This window comes from Meleagris gallopavo, chromosome 4 (assembly GCF_905368555.1).
Source record: "Meleagris gallopavo chromosome 4, MGAL_WU_HG_1.1, whole genome shotgun sequence".
Lineage (NCBI taxonomy): Eukaryota > Metazoa > Chordata > Aves > Galliformes > Phasianidae > Meleagris > Meleagris gallopavo.
In genome coordinates this window covers 35,833,615-35,850,589 of record NC_139407.1, presented here as the reverse complement: position 1 = coordinate 35,850,589, position 16,975 = coordinate 35,833,615, and the positions used below count along the sequence as shown (strand labels likewise).

Genomic DNA, 16,975 nt, shown 5'->3' with positions numbered 1-16,975 from the left:
TAGCTTCCTGACAGTTTAAAGTATCAGGTTAGCTTCTCTAACTGTATGATGATCAAATGGCATTCCCAAGTGGTCCTGTATTGACTGACAAAAAGTTGATTTCCCCAAAGCTGCTTTGACTAAATTTATGGTTTAACTGTGACAGAGAAGACTTTATATTTACACTGAATTTATGTTTGTGTTACAATTGCCCTTCTTCTATTTCTTTGGGACTGACAGAAATAACCTGTTTGTTTTACAGAACTGGTGGAGGTTTTTCCCATCTATTCCTTTTCTTTTGCACTGACCCTCTTGAATAAGGACAAAATATTTTGTAAACTAAGGAGGGAAGGTACACTATTAACTGTACCATTCTGCCTGTCTTTCTTAATTGTAGGTTTTATTTTTAAGTTTCATTTTGTTGAGTTCTTAAGAATGTGATTTTATCTAGAAAAATGAGCACCCCTCAGATCAGCTAAAGATAATTACAAGACATCTACAAACATGCTAATGTATATTAAATGACTGTTATTAATGCATCGTTATTTGAAGTTGCTTATACTAAGAAGCACATTAATATACTAGGCAGCATAAAAAGAGATTAAAAGGAATTCTTGTTTTGTTCTGTCTCAAAAACTTGTATCAAAGTTTTCTACCTATTCTAGGTTGTCTTTCCAGGCTACAATAAAACATTCCCACAGAACATCATTTTCTTTTTGATGAATAATTTTATCTAGTTGTCTGTGTATTTCTTGTTTTGCGTTTCATTTTCAGCATAGTATTGTTATTCTTTTATGCAAAAATTCAAACTGTAAAGATTACAATATATTTGCAGAAGACATTCTTCTTGAGATTTCAGTATGAACCATTCATTGTATCTGTTTTTCATGCTCTGGCTGTGGTGCTTTTGGTTTTCTTTTGGTGTCGCATCACTGTCCTTGATAACTTCATCAATAGTTAATAGCTCAGTGAATATTCATGTATTCTTTAAAGAATGTGTTTTTCTGGTTCTAAGGTTCCATGATATGCTAAAAAAATTTCCCTGTTAAACAGGGATCCTTTGAAATGCAGATTTAGATTAGTTGTGATAACTTTGTTTTCTTTTAACCACTTAAAACATGCGTATCCAACCTTTTGGGTTTCTAGGACCACACTGCGTGAAGAGGAATTGTCTTGGGCCACATATACATTAACTGTATGATATTTTTTTATAACAAAGTTGATAACAAAACTTGTTTTATATTTTTTATTAAAACTAAAAAAGGTAACAAAAACATAAAACTATTGGGATATTTGGCTGCTTCTTAAAACTAATACATCAATGTGATGTGATGAAAGTGGTTGCAATTATTACTGAGTTCGAGGTGTCCATTGGATTTTTGAAATTTTTCTGTACTTTATCCTTGAAAATAGATGTTCACAAATGTACATACTTCCCAAAAGAGATTACATGAATAAGGTGCAATTGTGAAGTGAGAGATATTTTCTTTGGTAAGACAGGTCTTACAGAAGTCCGGTAAAGAAACACAATGAAATTTTGAGTTGAATATCTGATTGCAACTCTATACATTTTATGGGAAAATTCAGAGGTCAACTGCTGATGAAGTCTCAAATAGAACAAAAAATTGATTTTTTTTAGCAAACTTGAAACCTATTCCCAAATTTTTTGAATAAAACAGGCTGCACATCTACTGTTCACAAAAATGCGTGAAATTATTTGCCATAACTTGACTTGCCATTAAGTTTCTTTGTTAATGCAGTTATGGCTTGGAATGTAAAGTAAGTTGATTTTTGACTTTGAAGACACCTTTAACTCATTTAAATGAACAATCAAATTCAATAAAAATGCTAAAGTTTGTGAGTCAGATTTCATCTTCATGTTTGGGCCCAATTTTTTCTTCTGATTCCATAAATGATTTGATTTAAATTTACACATACTAAAATTGCTTTTGCATTTTACCCCAACTTTGCAACCTTTCTTCAGAAAAGTAAATTATACTCCTATAATTATTGTCCATACTTTAAGCAACTTCTGGAATTGGTGATGATTCAGTCCCTTGGACTTCATGAAATTCACAGCTTTGATTTGCACGATGTTGTCAATTTTTAAAGCATTTGCTTGTAACTTGTATTGATGTACAATACAGTGATATTTCATCCAACTTGAGTTGCTAGCAGCAATAGCGTCATCTATTATCTATTAATTTTAAGTCCTTTTTTTTTTTAATCATTCCTCAATGGGGATGCCATCAGTAGCTATATCCGGTATGTTGGCAGAGGCTTAAAAACGTTGCTTTGCTTTAATGTGATTTTTACTGCTTGATACAAAACAAGAGATTTAGTTGTCTCTTTCAGTGGCACCAATTCATTATCAACACCTCTAATAAAAATGGCAGGCTGAGCCATATCTGTAGCATCAGTACTTTCATCTATCACAACAGCTTAAAATTTGACAGCAGCTTTATTCTCCAAATTTTTTTTGATAATTTTTTCCTATTTCTTGCATTTGCTGGGTTATATTCTGGTGACTAATGTTTTTTAGAAAAATGCTTTTTTTTTTTTTTTTTTTTTTTTAATCAGGACAAATTATGTCTGCTATGCTCTCTATATATTGCATAATAAACTCACCACTTTTGATTTTTCTTGCAAAGTTGTTACCACATAAGTAGCTTTTATAATTAAACCCACTTCAGTAGTAATTAAAAAAAAAAAAAGCAAAAAAACTTTCTTGAGATGACAGACTTCTCACTTCCATTGTTTTGTCTTTATCAAACTTTCCTTGATATACGTTGAATCTGGCAGCATGTTTTTGCATTTAATTTTCAAATTGTAGTCTTTGAGAACCGATTTTCTTCCTTACCGATTAAGCATAGATTAATGCTATATTGTCTCCACAAAAATTACTCATCTGCTCATTTTTGTTGAAAGCTCTTCCTTCATCCACAATTTTTTTTTCTTTGAGATGACATCAAGTAGGCTGAAATATTGGCAATCAGTGCATTTTACTCACCAAGTGGCACAGGCACCAGTAACATATAAGACAAGTGGGTTTCAGTTTGACTGTGTGTGGTGGGCGTGAGAGGTGGAGTTAGTGCTGCACTGTGCCCTCTCCTTTTCCTGGGGAATAGCACACTGATATTTTGATTGTTGTTGAGTGATGGATGCAAGGACCACTTTTGCTGTCACCTTCAAGCATTGCTGGAGATCTGGGCACTTGTCATGGTACTGCAGTGTCCTGATTTATAGATAAAGTAAGCCTTTCGGTGTGATAAGTTCCACTATCATTTTTACATTGTAATTGCTCGTAATGCAGATTGTCACACAAATGAAGATATTTATTTGATTAAAAATCTTTTCTAGAAGGTGCTTGAAGAGATGAAAGAACAAATGCGATTTAGGATGAAGAAGTTGTGCTATCATCCATCTCCTCAGACACTTTCTAATGCCTCACATCAGCAGTCATACGCACCAAGGGATGATCCTTTTAATAGCAAAACTCCTTTTAGAAGTCCTCTTGCAGGTGGAAGTAGATTTAATATTTGTCTACCAAACTTATGTTTTTCTTATTTAGAAGATAGTCTTGCCAGTTTTCTTACCTTAAACTAGTCTTTCTTGTTAACTGGGGTTGCTGATTCCCCTTGATTGTGTTAATGCCATCTTTTGTCTCTGAAAAAAAAAAAAATTATCACTGTAGTTAACTCAGTATGAACTTGACTCTTTCACTAGCAGGGTCTCTACTGATGAACTTTGCAAACATACAAACCAAAATGTTCTGAACATGTCTTGTACGTGATAATAAATGGTTATGCATTTAAACAGTTCCTCATAGATTCTTAGTTGTTCTTAAGGTCAAGTACAACCATATTCAGAAAGTCTGAGTGTATGGCATGTTTTTACCCTTAAGATCTTAGCAATAGCTATCACTGGGATACGTGAACCTCATTATGATTATTTACCTTGTAGTTCCAATTAAAAAATTACTTAGCCTTTTTACTCCTACTCTAGCTTATACATTTCTAACACAGAAAAACAGTCATGTGAGTAATATACAACATTCAGAATCAGTATTAGCTTTTGTTTTAGATTTGAGTTAGGTCGTATGTGTAGGTAATAATAAACTGAGAGCATTTGAATAGTCATAAGGTTTTAACTGTGTGATTCAGAATAAAGTTACAACTATTTTGGAACGTATGATCTTTTGTAAGGGCCTTCTTCTATAGAAAACATGGTTATTGAGGACATGGAATTAATTCCTTCTGTGGTTCAGTTATAAGCAGAGTGCCTAGAATAAATGAGCTTGCATTTAGAGCAGTGTATTTTGTCCACTTCTTATAATGCTTGATTGATTTTATTATATTTATCAAATTAGCAGAAATTGATTAGTTGTCTTCTGTTTCAGAGAACTACCAGAAAATAGCTGCATTATTAGAATGGGCAGAAAAAAACAACCTTATTGGTCTGTCAGGAAGTATGAATGGCTTTGTAATCATAATAGAGAGAGGGAGAAGATTGTTTTCATAATAATCTTGGTTTAAATACATATACAGATAGCGAACCTGCTGAATGATTAAACTACTTTATTAGCCCAGTTTACTTAAGGGTAAATTACTCCAGTCACTGCAAGTACTCAAATTTAAAAAAAGAAACAATTTGCACTTCTGTATTTTTTATTTATTTATTTATTTTTTAAGTAAGTAGAATAGTGGTAGATAAAGGCAGACAGTGGAAGGTTTCAATACATAGGCTGTAAGGAAAGAATCTGAGCTCTGTCATGTTTATCTGGAAAACAGTTCCTTAGTACTTCCAAGGAAGGTAACTGCGAGCAAAAAAGCCAACCTTGTAAGCAGAATTTTTTCCAGTGTTCTGCAGGCTGGTCTCTAAACCAAGACATACAGAATTAGAGAATGAGACTGTTTCATGCTTCTTGTAGGTCAGTAGTGATGTATTTGGGTTTACTTGAAATGGAATGAACTTATTCCTGTTTTTTGTCAGCTTAATCATTAATGAAATTGTTCAGCATTTACTCATTGCCATTCATGTACAATTCACATGGAACACTCTGGGTTTAACTTAAAATGATCTCATTGTGTACTTATAAAATGAAAACTATTATTCCTAATCTCAAAGTCTAAATGAAAGAGATAGGGATCCCTTGGAAGACTGTAACGATACTGGTCAGTTAGACCACACATCCAGGTTTCAACAGTTAATTTTCAATCATCCCCACTGGTGGCACTAATTTTATAGTGAATGTGAGCCTATGTGCAATGCTATTAATGATACTGCATGAGTACAGTGAGGGTACACAAGTAATGCATTTCCTGAAGAAAAAAAAAATGAAATAGCAACCAGGAATAATTTGTAACTTTTGCAAACGTTTAGTGATTAAAAACTAAACAGCTAATGATGAAGAAAATCTTAAAATGAAAAAATAATAATGCTGTGCTGTTTCTATAGGAGAAAAAAAAACCCAACGAACTGAAGGTTAACTTGAAATAATATTCCTGACTCTTTTATAACTCTTTTGAACTGTTTGGATTACCTTCTAAATGCAGCCTGACACACCTGAAATGTAACCAGCTTGATTCAGTCTTTTCTCATCTCTCACTAGAATCATGAAGTACAGAGTATTGTTTCTTGAGACAAAAGACTGTTCATATTAAGAGACGCAATTTAATGAAAAAGTGCAGAGTCATAGAATTGCTCAGGTTGGAAAAGAGCTTCAAGATCATCAAGTCCAACCTCAGAATTTGAGAATGAATGATGCTTGTGACATACAGAGAATTCATTTCTAATATCTCGTGAATAGTTGATTGTAGACTTGATACTTCTTCCTTATACATGTGCTTTATGGTACTCATAGCGGCAGTTTTTTGCTTTTTCTAACTTTTTCTTGCTGTGGCAGCTACACTGTGGGCTTTGACACTTGAGGAAAAATAAATGACCAGATGCAATGGAATGATTTTTAATGGTATACTGGGAGCAATGGAACATTTGGGCTAAAAGAGTTTGAAGTGCTGTTGCTGAATTATTTCAATCTAATTGGGAAATACAAGTCTTACAGCCGCCTTCTTACAATAGGAAACTAAATTTGATATTTTTGGAAATGATTTTCAAATTAAAATGCTTGACAATTTAGTTTGGTATTGGGATCATTCAGTTTAGGTGAACTAATTTTGCAGCAGCTGGTGTTGGAATGGGAATCTGTTGCCCCTGAATACAGGTTTCCAAACTGTGGGGCCACCTGAGAGCGCCTGATGATGGCCTTCATCCATCCTTGCAGGGAAAAAGAGATCAAGAGAAACAAAGTAGCCTGTAGTTATCTAACAGAGAAAAAAAGTCTGCAGATTGCACAGAGCGCTACTCTGCTTGTGCTAAACTGGAGGTTTCTGGGAGCTTGGAGCAATTTGTGATGTTGGGACCTCTAGCTTAGTCATGGGATTAGTGAATAATGAAGGCATGAAAAATAGCAAGGTGAGTAAAATTTTGTCTACAGTATGTAATAGAAATAGGTATCTATTTTCAGATATCTTCTAGAGAATGCTGGAGCAGAAAAACCTGGAGAATGTAATTTCTCTGTCCTTACTGGGAGAGAACGTTTTAATAGGAGGAGGGAAATCTTGTGGTTGTCTGAAACAGTCTGGCTGTGGAACCAGAAACCATTTCCATTATCGAAATAGACCTTAACCTGATGTACAGGTTTGAAGACAGAAGCATAAGAACCAAGAAGTGATAGGTCTTAAATGGCTGCTAGTGTTCTATGCATTTGTTTTTAGATGGTTATTTGCACTCTGAATGTATAGTCATGTAGAAATCACCTAGTCAGATTATTTAGGAACTCTATGGACTGAATTCATCGTGAAAATAATTTTTGATTTAGATTGTTAGAGTATATTTTCCTAAATACTGTATCTTTACGTCCTAAAAAGTTTTCTTTTCAGCCAACTTCCAAAGATCAACAGTTTTGTTGCTAGATTTCATATTTGATTTGCTTATTGCATTTGTAGATCAATAAGGTGAATATCAATAATAATGAATATTTTACTCTAATTTTTATTGATCTTTCTAAATATCTAAAATTGGTATGTGAAAATGGGTAAAGAGTTTGACTTAGATAAGAAGAAGTATTACAGAGCTTTTGTTCTATACTTAATTCACTCCACTGACTTACATTTTGACTTCTTATGTTCACGAGTGGCCATTTATTGACCATTTATTGATTGATTCATTAATTCAGAAAGTAGGATATTTATATACAAAGATTGTATAGCATTAGTGAGTAAATGCACTTTTTTTCTCTCTCTTATAGCGTGCAAATGTAGTTAACAACGTGACTGAATTACAGAAAGAGAAGAGCAAGAGGAAGATTTCAGGGTAAGTTATATTCCTTGTATGTCTGTTGACTGGCTCAGCCAAATGTTGCTGTACGTGTACTGTGCAAGTACCGAGCTATGGGGGGGTCTCTTTTTCTCTCTTCCCTCTATCTACTGAGGACTTTACAGAACTTGCAGTCTGGAAAACAAGTCACACTTAAAATTATTTTGTTTGTATGAGGAAATGTGCTGCAGTTTAAGATCTGGAATGTAATTTATTGATTTCCCTCTTCCCTGCACCATTTACCATGTAGTCATAATTCTAATGCTAAATTGTATTTAGGGTGGAATTACTGTCAATATCATTAATTTCTTCATATAACTAACATGATTTGGACTAATTTTGATGTAAATAGCAGGTCTAAGTCTAAGTTCTTGCCAATAAGCTGCAGTTATGTATTGCTGGAATGGTTACTGCTAGTGGAAATGTCTGAGACAGTGCAGCTAATCAGAAGAGGGGCTGTGTGAAGCAATAAAAATTAGCATAAAAAAATTGAAATGTATGAGACTGCAATTACTGTAACATCATAATATGGAGACATTGCAATTGACATTGTAATGGCTTACATGTCAAAGGAGTAAGTCAGTGAAACAACTTGAATAAATGAATAAAGCACTTTAATGGTATGATATTGGTTGGCTCAAGAATTATAACATTTTAGTGGTACTGAATCTACAGTCAGCTATTAAAAATGCTATAAAGTATGTCTGCTGTGCTAAGCTTCTGTTTCTGTGTTTAGTGATCGGGATGTTGTCAGCTATTTTTGTTTAATTTGTTATAAAGGGGAGAATATTTTAAGGATAAACATTTTTTTCTTATTCATGTTTTTTCTTTATTCTGATATGTCTTGATCAACTGAAACTAAAAGTGTTAAAAAACAAAAGATTTAATTAGAAGAATTTCACCTACTAATGTAGACCTTAAAATGAATCAAATTCAAAAAAGACGAAACATACAGAAAAACAGCCTAATGCAACCTAGTCTGCTACTTACTCCTCTTCTATCTCACAGTGAGAATGCAGGAAAATGATTCTGGGTTATAGATGGAAAACTCTTTGATACACCATTATATACAATATTTTTTCAATTATTCGTAGCACAACAGTTTCAGAAAGAGTTGCTTTACCTAACTTGCCTGGAGTTGCTGCTTGGAGGTGGAAAAAGTTAATTAAAAAAATTGTTTGAAGAGTTGCATGTAAGTTTATTGAAAAGGAAGGACTGTGCTTACATTCCATCAGAATGCTGCTATAGCTTCTATCATAGAAGATGATATTTCACTTTGTTAAATTAGTATGACTGATCCGGGATTTCTAGAATACAAGTTAAGGGAAATCTCCATCAGTTGTCATTCTTTTTCAATGGGAGTTGTTACAAGGTAAAAGCTCAGGAATATCTGAAAGAAGAGGATAAGGCAGATAAAAACAGCTACTTGTAGATTGGTCTCGTTGCACCTATTCTAAACAAAAGAATAAAAAAACCTCATGAGGAATTCAGTTTATAACAGGAAGTCTTAAGAAAAATGACATTCGCTTAATAAACTTACATGCATGAGATAATGAAATCAGATGGGTAAAGATATTGTAGAATCACATGGTGTTTTGCTAATAACATTTTAGAAACCAATATAATTACAGCTGATGTTAAATGAATTAAGAACTAGCTATTTGACAGCCTTCATAAAGTTAGTGTCAATGACAAAATATCACTGAGCTCCAAAGAAACAGATATCATGACTTTTTTACTCGTATATTCTATCACTCATAAAAAAAAAAAAAAAAAAAAAAGCATGTAAATAACCTCTAACTTAAAAAGATTGTAGGCTATATGTGTAGAGTAACAGACAATATCTCAAAAAGTAAACGACCTCTGGAAGAGAACAGAAGAGAGCGATCATGGTGTAAAAAGGCTCCAGAGTAAGCAGCTCAATCTGAACTCTTTGGTGGCAACCCCACCCATGGCAGGGGGCTGGAACTAGATAATCTTGAAGGTCCCCTCCAACTTAAATTATTCTGTGATTAATTCAGTTAACTGCAAAATTAGTAAATGATAGATGTCTTGCTTATAGTGTAAAAGAGGAATAATAGCAGGTGATAGAGAGCTCTTTGATTATGACTAATGAATCAGTATTTATTAGTTTGAGTACACCTGTTTCAGCTGGAGAAACTCAACCTTTTAGACTGCGTAACTTTTGAAAACAGGCAGTAGTTAACATGTAAAATCAGAGGAGGAGGGAGGGAATAAAGAAAGACAAAAATAACAGGAAAAAGGAGGGAGCGAAGAATAAAAACTAACAAATCAGAAGAGATTTGCCTTTGAGGCTTTCTAGACAAGGCTTGGATTCCTTTCTGAAATATTTATTTTAAAGGGAAGTTATTGTCTGAAAATACATTTACATGCAATATGCAAGGTGCTGTGATCTGTAGGTGACTAGGCTAGAAATAATCTGGTGACGCTGTCAGCTCTGAAACTGTAGAAGTTCTGGTGGTAGTTGTGTCCTTTCACTCAACTGCTGATTAAATTCAGATGCACATATGGACACTGCTTGATCTATCTGCCAAAGAGAGAAAATAGTAGCAGTAGGTTCAGTAGTGCAAACTGTCTTTCCCCTGTTGAGATTGTTGCCACATTTTTTCAGAACTTCACTAAGAAGTTGGAATATGCTGATTCTTTACTTTGATCAGTTCTTTGTCAATACCTGTGCAACCTTCTGTGACTGAAATGGATCAACATATAGACTGCTGGTTTCTATCTTGCCTCTTGTCTTTCCTAAAAGACTGTGACCCCGTGTCTGCCCATTGCAGTTCTGTAGGGCTGTTGTACACTGCAGCAGTTCTTTTGCTTGTAGAGATGATCAGTGAGGTTGCAAGAGTTGGAGAAATGGACTTGACCCTCAAATCCTGTGAGAGTGGAGCAACATTGCTGTCAGTCAGTTGCATTTCCTGTACAGAATGGTTGCTTTGTTTAGGAAGAAAATGCAAAAATTGTAGGCTGTTAGTGATCTATGAAATTGTTTTTTAAGAGTTTATTAGCGTTTCATTTGAAGGAAATACACTTCTGTCAGAAAGCTGAATGCTTGCTTGGATCAAGGCATGAATTTTCTGTAAAATAAAATGAGAAATTTGTGTTCTTTAATTGTAATGTACCAGATTTCTGTGTGTATGTTTATGTAGCTGCTTGAGAAATCCACAGGAGCCTGGTCTAGTATTAAATGTGAGGGTTGGTAGCCCTGCCTATGGCAGAGGGTTTTGGAGATTCATGAACCTTGAGGTCTCTTCAAACCTAGGCCATTCTGTGATTTAGATATCTAAGTGACTCTAACAAGCGTGCTTATGAAGATCTTCACTAAAACACTTTAAAGAAGGGGCAGCTTTTCTATTGAGTCTGGTGCAAATTGAATTAGAACCCAACAGTGAAAGGCTACCTTAAATATAAATGGAAAAAAAAAACACTGAATTTCAATGTTTGAATTGGCAGGCTGTCTTTTTTTTTTTTTTTTTTCTCCTATATTTGTGGTTACCTGAAGCCTCCTTCTAGCAATGTGTTGTTAAAGTTTTTTATAACATTGAAAACACCTGATGCAAACTGATCCAACTTATTTATTACATTTGTTTACTTCTCCAGTATAACTGGAGGCTATAAAACTCCAAAGCAGGAAATTTTGTCCAGACCTTAAAGCAATTGCTTTGGCATCTGGTGAATTAGGGCAACTGTTTTTGGTATTGTTATGCAGAGGGAGACAGCGGGCAAATGAGGGAAAATCAGAAAGGGCTGATTTAGCTATGTGTCTCTGTGGGTATTCAACTGGAATTATGTATTTCAGATACTTTCAATAGCCTTTCTTCTCTATCTCCTCTGGACCTTACCTTATTCAGACCAAAGCAAACATGATGCCTTGATGGCTGCTTCGTTAGTTTCATTCTGTGGTGCTTTGATACTATTCAGCATAGTATTGGATAAGGTGCAGAAAGACAACTGTGCCAGAGAGGGCATCAGCAGGGCAGGATCTGGAGTCTTAAACTTCCTGATAACTCCAGACTTCTGTCTACGTCTCAAACTAAAATTTGTTACATTACAAGTGTCTTATAAACTCTTAGTTTATAATACTAATGCTTAGTATTAAATTCCAGATTTCTCAGCATAGCATACAGGGAATAAAGTTTTGCTTTTGAAAATAAATAGTAGTTATTGAATGAAAATTAACATTTACCTGAATTACACAGTCTGAGTGGATCAACGTCATTTCAATTGTTCTATTTTAAATCTTCTTGCTCATCTACATTCTGTATTTGCTCTGTAGTTGCGATTCTTTGCAATTCTAATCTTTTAGTGGCTTGCCCGAAACTGTGCATGTAACATAACTATAAAAATTTTGACACGGGAATGTTAAACACATGGATTTTTTAAAAACCTCTATGCTATCAAGTTAATCAGAGCAAGTAGAGAAAATCAGACTCATACCGAAGAGGAAACTTATTGTTAGGGGTGTTCATTCACACTCTAGTAATGAACAAATGCACAAAAAGTACGAGCTTAAGATTTTTATATTTACAGCCAGGAAATGGTCTGTAAATAATTACACCACTTTAGTTACCGTGTGTTGTTCAATATCTCTTACTGAGTTTGTGTCGTAATGTCTGAGTTAAATAATGTGGAGATGAGTGCTAAGAACCTACAAGTTCTTTACCAGTGTTCTATTTTTGAATTGTATGACATATTGATCAAAGCCAAGTAGCTGAGACTGAATTAAGCCATATCATCTTTTTTTTTCTTTTTCTTTTTTTTTTTTTTCCTTCCAAAACTGCTGAATAATTTAGATTTCATGTGGAGTGCCCCCTAAATTCAATTTTTCTCATGAATTAAACAAAGGTTGAGATAAACTTTGGGAAGCCACTTCTGTCTCTCCTGGTCCTGTATTTCTTTAGGAGACGGGAACAGGAGCAAACAGGGAAGGGAGAAGGAAGATGTTAAATGTTTTAACTCGGTGAATATGTTGAGTATGAAGCTATGATTTCATTTACAATTGATGAACCCCACGACTATGAACACAGCAGAAATACAGAATTTCTTACTCCACTGTCCACAGCTGCTGTAGAACAGCGATTGGCAAATGGGGCAGTTAAACTTACATGTGAAGCCTCTGCTCTAAATTAGTGCCAAGTGCTTCGGCACTGGGTATTGCTTGAATTTGTGAAGTACGACTCTCTCTTACTCAAGCTAAATTGAAGGCAGAGAATCATTATTCTCAGTAAACATTGCATACGTCTTTTTAGAGATCATAACTGATAATGAAGTTAAAAATTCTCACCGAAGGTTTTCCTTAATTGTCTGTCAAAGTGCAAATTTCTTGTAGACAGTCCATGAATGTATGCTCGTGATATTTCTGCACTGCGGTGTACTAATTATATGGATACAGTTTGCTCTTTCCTTCCTCTCTTATGACAGTGATCAAACAGCAATTTCAGCTCTACAAGCTTGAATTAAATAGGATGTGAATCAATGCTCAGAATTTAAACCTAATGCTATAAATTCATCTGCAAGATTTGCAAAGGAAGTTTTACTTGATTTTTTTAAACTTAGTTAAAAGAATACAACTTTCATTTTCCGTAAATTGAAGGCTGAGTAAGTGAGAAGTAATTTGGCCCATGTAGCATATATAGCTTAAATGAAATTCAACTGTTCTAGTTATCAGACCATATTACTACCTTAAAACTGCCTCTAGTTCTGCATATTTCTTTAAAAATTATTAAGTGCCTTGGTGCCTTTTTGCTCAAGAAAGACTAATTTTAATTGAATAGTAGGTTTCATTTTCCTGCAAAATGCAAGGAAATGTTAAGGAAACTTATTAAAAAACTTTTCCAAAGCTTAAAAAAAAAAAATACACACAAAAAACTCACAACAAAAAGTTGTTGAATATCACTTATATAAAAGTATTTAATGTTTTTTTGAGAATGCAGAGAATGTTTTTTTGAATTTGCAGAAATTATAAGATTGATAAAGTCTCTGCCATTATGAAATTAAATGAAAATAAAAGTATATTCTCAAAGAAAGGAACTACACATTTTATTCTCCCTGTTGTTCTGTGTGCTGTTTGTCATAGAATTGTGTATGATTGATTTTTTTTTTCCTTATGTAGTGTTTCAGGTGTAACTGATGACATGAATTTGAAGCTGATATTCCAGTGCAGAATTCATATTTGGAAAGTCTTTAAGCATCTTTATATTGAAAGAAGAGTGTATTAATAATAATTATTTATTATTTAGTTAATCTGGAAACAAACTGTTTCCTGTCTTAAGTAAAAAATTTATTAAAAAAAAAAAAACATCCTCTTCCCAATTATTTGTAGAAAAAAGTTTTGTTCTGTTGTTTTTTTGTTTTTGTTTTTGTTTTGCATCACACTCTTTTCTTTGTGTCCAGCATCTCTAAGGTTTCCCTTAGAGCTTCATCCTGGAATTAAAAAGAGAACTGAGCAGTTTCAAACATAAACTGATGTTCTTCAGTGAGGAAAGGCAGGAGGTAAAGGACACTGTGGGTAAAAGAACCATTGAACAGACTACCTGGGATAGGATTTAAGGTTTCAGTGTATTCTGCCATGAATCAAGTGGAGTAACCAGACTATAGATGAGCGTGGTAGAAGTAGATTTGCAGTAAAAGGTCAAAATATAAGACACTAAAGTAGGATATAGTAACCATTGGGTAGATCTTTTGATGACATTTATTTAAACTGAGAATTTGATTTGATGCTGTTGTTATTTTTTTTAGTATCATTGATAAGGAAACTGAAAATGGAAAAAAATTTAAGTGATTTTGTAGCAAATAATATCATTTATCACTCTAAAAGCTGAGATTGTGAATGTGAAACTTTTTTTTCTTAAATGTGTATTTAGTGCAGTTTGGCATCTGGAGGCAAACTCATTCATGTTTGGTAGATCTGGTGAGGCAGTATGTTTGGCCCAGGTTTCTGAAAGAATAACATGGGGGAATCTGAGCCCAAAAGCCCTCCTGTATGATAAGTGTTTCAAGTGCAGAGCCAGAGAAACCATTGCTTTGATATCCAGAAACCGGGACTTTTAACTGGGCTTGTGGCAAAGTTTTCTCAATGTAGAACTAATACAACACAAACCAGAATGTTACACAAGAATGATGCTAGAGAAACAATGCAGTTTCTGGATAAATGTTTATGCCTTCTTGGAGAAGGAATAAAATGAATCAAATGACCCTGAGTGAATATCACTGGTTAAAATGTCTTCAAAAACGATACTCTCTTTTTTTTTTTGTCTATTTTAAATAATTACGTCTTTTAAAAGTTAAGATGATTTTCAATCACAAAAATAGTTTTGAAAGAAAATTAGAGCTTTAAATAATAAACTTCTGGAATGCAGCATTTTGGGTGCATTTTCTAGATGAAGCATCTCCTTTAGAAAAATACCTAAATTGCTTTTGACCTTTCAAAAATGTTCTTCTATCTACCATTTTCTCTAACAGTATAATAAAACGTATATCTAAAAAAAATCATGCTCTTTAGCTTTGAAAGCCAGTGACAACAGCTTCAGAAATCCAGAGTCCAATAGGAAAGGAAAATGACATAGATATCAGCATCTTGAATTCTGTGTTTTTTAGGGTGTTTTTTTTTTTCTGTTGGTGTTTTGGTCCCATGTCCTTATTTTGTCTTAAACACAGCTTAGTATGTTTAGGATGAGGGTTTGTTTGCTGCTTCTTGAAGAAAGCAAGGCAAGTCATGTTATACCAGGGGTCTCTTTGTTTAAGACCTTCAGTGATTAAAGGGAACTAGTATCACCATCCTCTCAGTTCTTTCCTAGCAGAGCACTTGTAATGTATAGTAGTGGTTTGTTTCTCAACTCATTTTTTTTCTCTGTGTGGGTGTGTCTTTCTAGAATAGTTGAGCCTATTGAAAGAAAAATCCTTCCCATCAGTTGTGTCTCATTCCAAGAAGTCTTACTGCTGTCACAATCTTTCTTCTGGCTTCTTTTACTCCTTGATTATACTTTGCATACGCACCAGAACCCAATGCCAGACTGATCTCAAAAAGACTTTTTAGGTGTTACAAAGTTTAAGCGTTAAAAGACGGAAGTTTTACAGAACTTCATAATTATGTAATAGATTGCATTTTTCTATATAGATATGTCATTACAAGGTCTGTGCTATAGATATTCCAATTGAAAATATAGAGTAGGCTGTTATTCAGCTGATTGCATTATACTAATTTCAAACAACAGTGTTGTATTTTGATTCTGCCTATCTAATCAGGGGAGAAGATATTCAGTGAAAACAATTTGTTGAAGATCCAAATTTAGGCATAAAATTTACCAAAAACTATGAAGTAGAAGCGAATTAAAAATTTAGACACATTCTCTGAGGAAAATTCAAATTTGGAGTATTTTAAGAAAATGTTTTCTTTTTGAAATATCAGCTTCAAAATGGAAATAAAAAAGAGGAAAAAGATGTTTTAATCCCATCCAGATTTGTTTGTGTGGTTTCAGACAGCTGTTTTATTTTTCAGAGTGAACTTTTATTTCTGACATCTTTTGAAATGATTACAGCAATTGAGTACCATTCAAATGAGTCATTTTTACCGGTGCATACTGGAGAGTGGGTTTATGGTAAATTTTGAATTTATTCTAGAATCAGACTTTGGACATGATAGAATTGCTCCAGATAAGTTTTAATATATTGAAAGGGACTAACCTTAATTATGAAGGTGTAGAAAGTTTTAAAGAGGCTTACTCACCAAATGCCCTGGATCAAAAGTAGGTTTTGAATAACTGGATGTAGTTAGCCATCACTTCTACCATGCAGTTGCATGCTTTCTCCCTTCTTCCTCCTGTAAAAAAAAGTGCCTTTTCTGAAACTGTAGGTATGTGCTTTCACCTCCTGAAAAAATAGTTTTGACCAAAATGCCTTCATTAAATCCAAACTTGCAGTGCTGCTGAAGTTGACAAAAGCTGGCAGCTATATTTCACTAATGCAGTCACCAGCTTTCACTGAAAGAATAGTGCTTTAGCTACTATTAAAAGCAAAGTGTTCACTTTTACTATTTTTTCAAACTAAGACATTTCATTCTTTAATGCTATAGTGTTCTTTCTTTTACTGCAGCATCCATACTTTATGTTAACTTTAGGTGAAGTAGGGAATCTTTGCACTAAGCACTGTATGAGTGCAGTATGAAAAAATATGGCTTTGCTGAAGGCCATGTAAGATATTTTCCACATAATTCCTTGGGATTAAGAATATGTTAGTATTGAGATAATGATACAAATAACTATTTCACTTACATAAATGGGTTGCAGTGGAAAAGGTTTATGTGGTTTGCACAGAATTGCATGGCATGCTAGGTGCCAAATTGGGTCTTATCTAGATCTTTCAGTTTTCAAACAAGTGCACCTCATTACTAGCCTACAATGGCTTCCACAGTTTGTAAAGTCTCCAGAAGTGTAGAAACAAGGAATTATTGGAACAACTGTATTGTTTTGTTTTGTTTTTAATTGATGCCACAGTTCCGCTCTATTGTACTTTGCAATCATCTATTGCAGCAAGTGAACTGTTCTGTTATTCTGCAGAACTCAATCAGAAAGAATGGAGGAAATGCTGTTATTGAAAGTGGTGA

At 34.0% G+C, this 16,975-nt stretch overlaps 1 long non-coding RNA gene across 17 annotated transcripts in view; it reads left to right on the top strand.

Moving 5' to 3' along the window:
* LOC116216567 (uncharacterized) overlaps nt 1-16,975 on the top strand; it is a 488,234-nt gene that overhangs the window by 248,802 nt on the left and 222,457 nt on the right. For all 17 annotated transcript variants that reach the window (XR_014883027.1, XR_014883040.1, XR_014883033.1 and 14 more), the window contains one exon: nt 7,289-7,353. This is a non-coding gene — a long non-coding RNA (uncharacterized LOC116216567). The remainder of the gene's footprint in view (nt 1-7,288; nt 7,354-16,975) is intronic.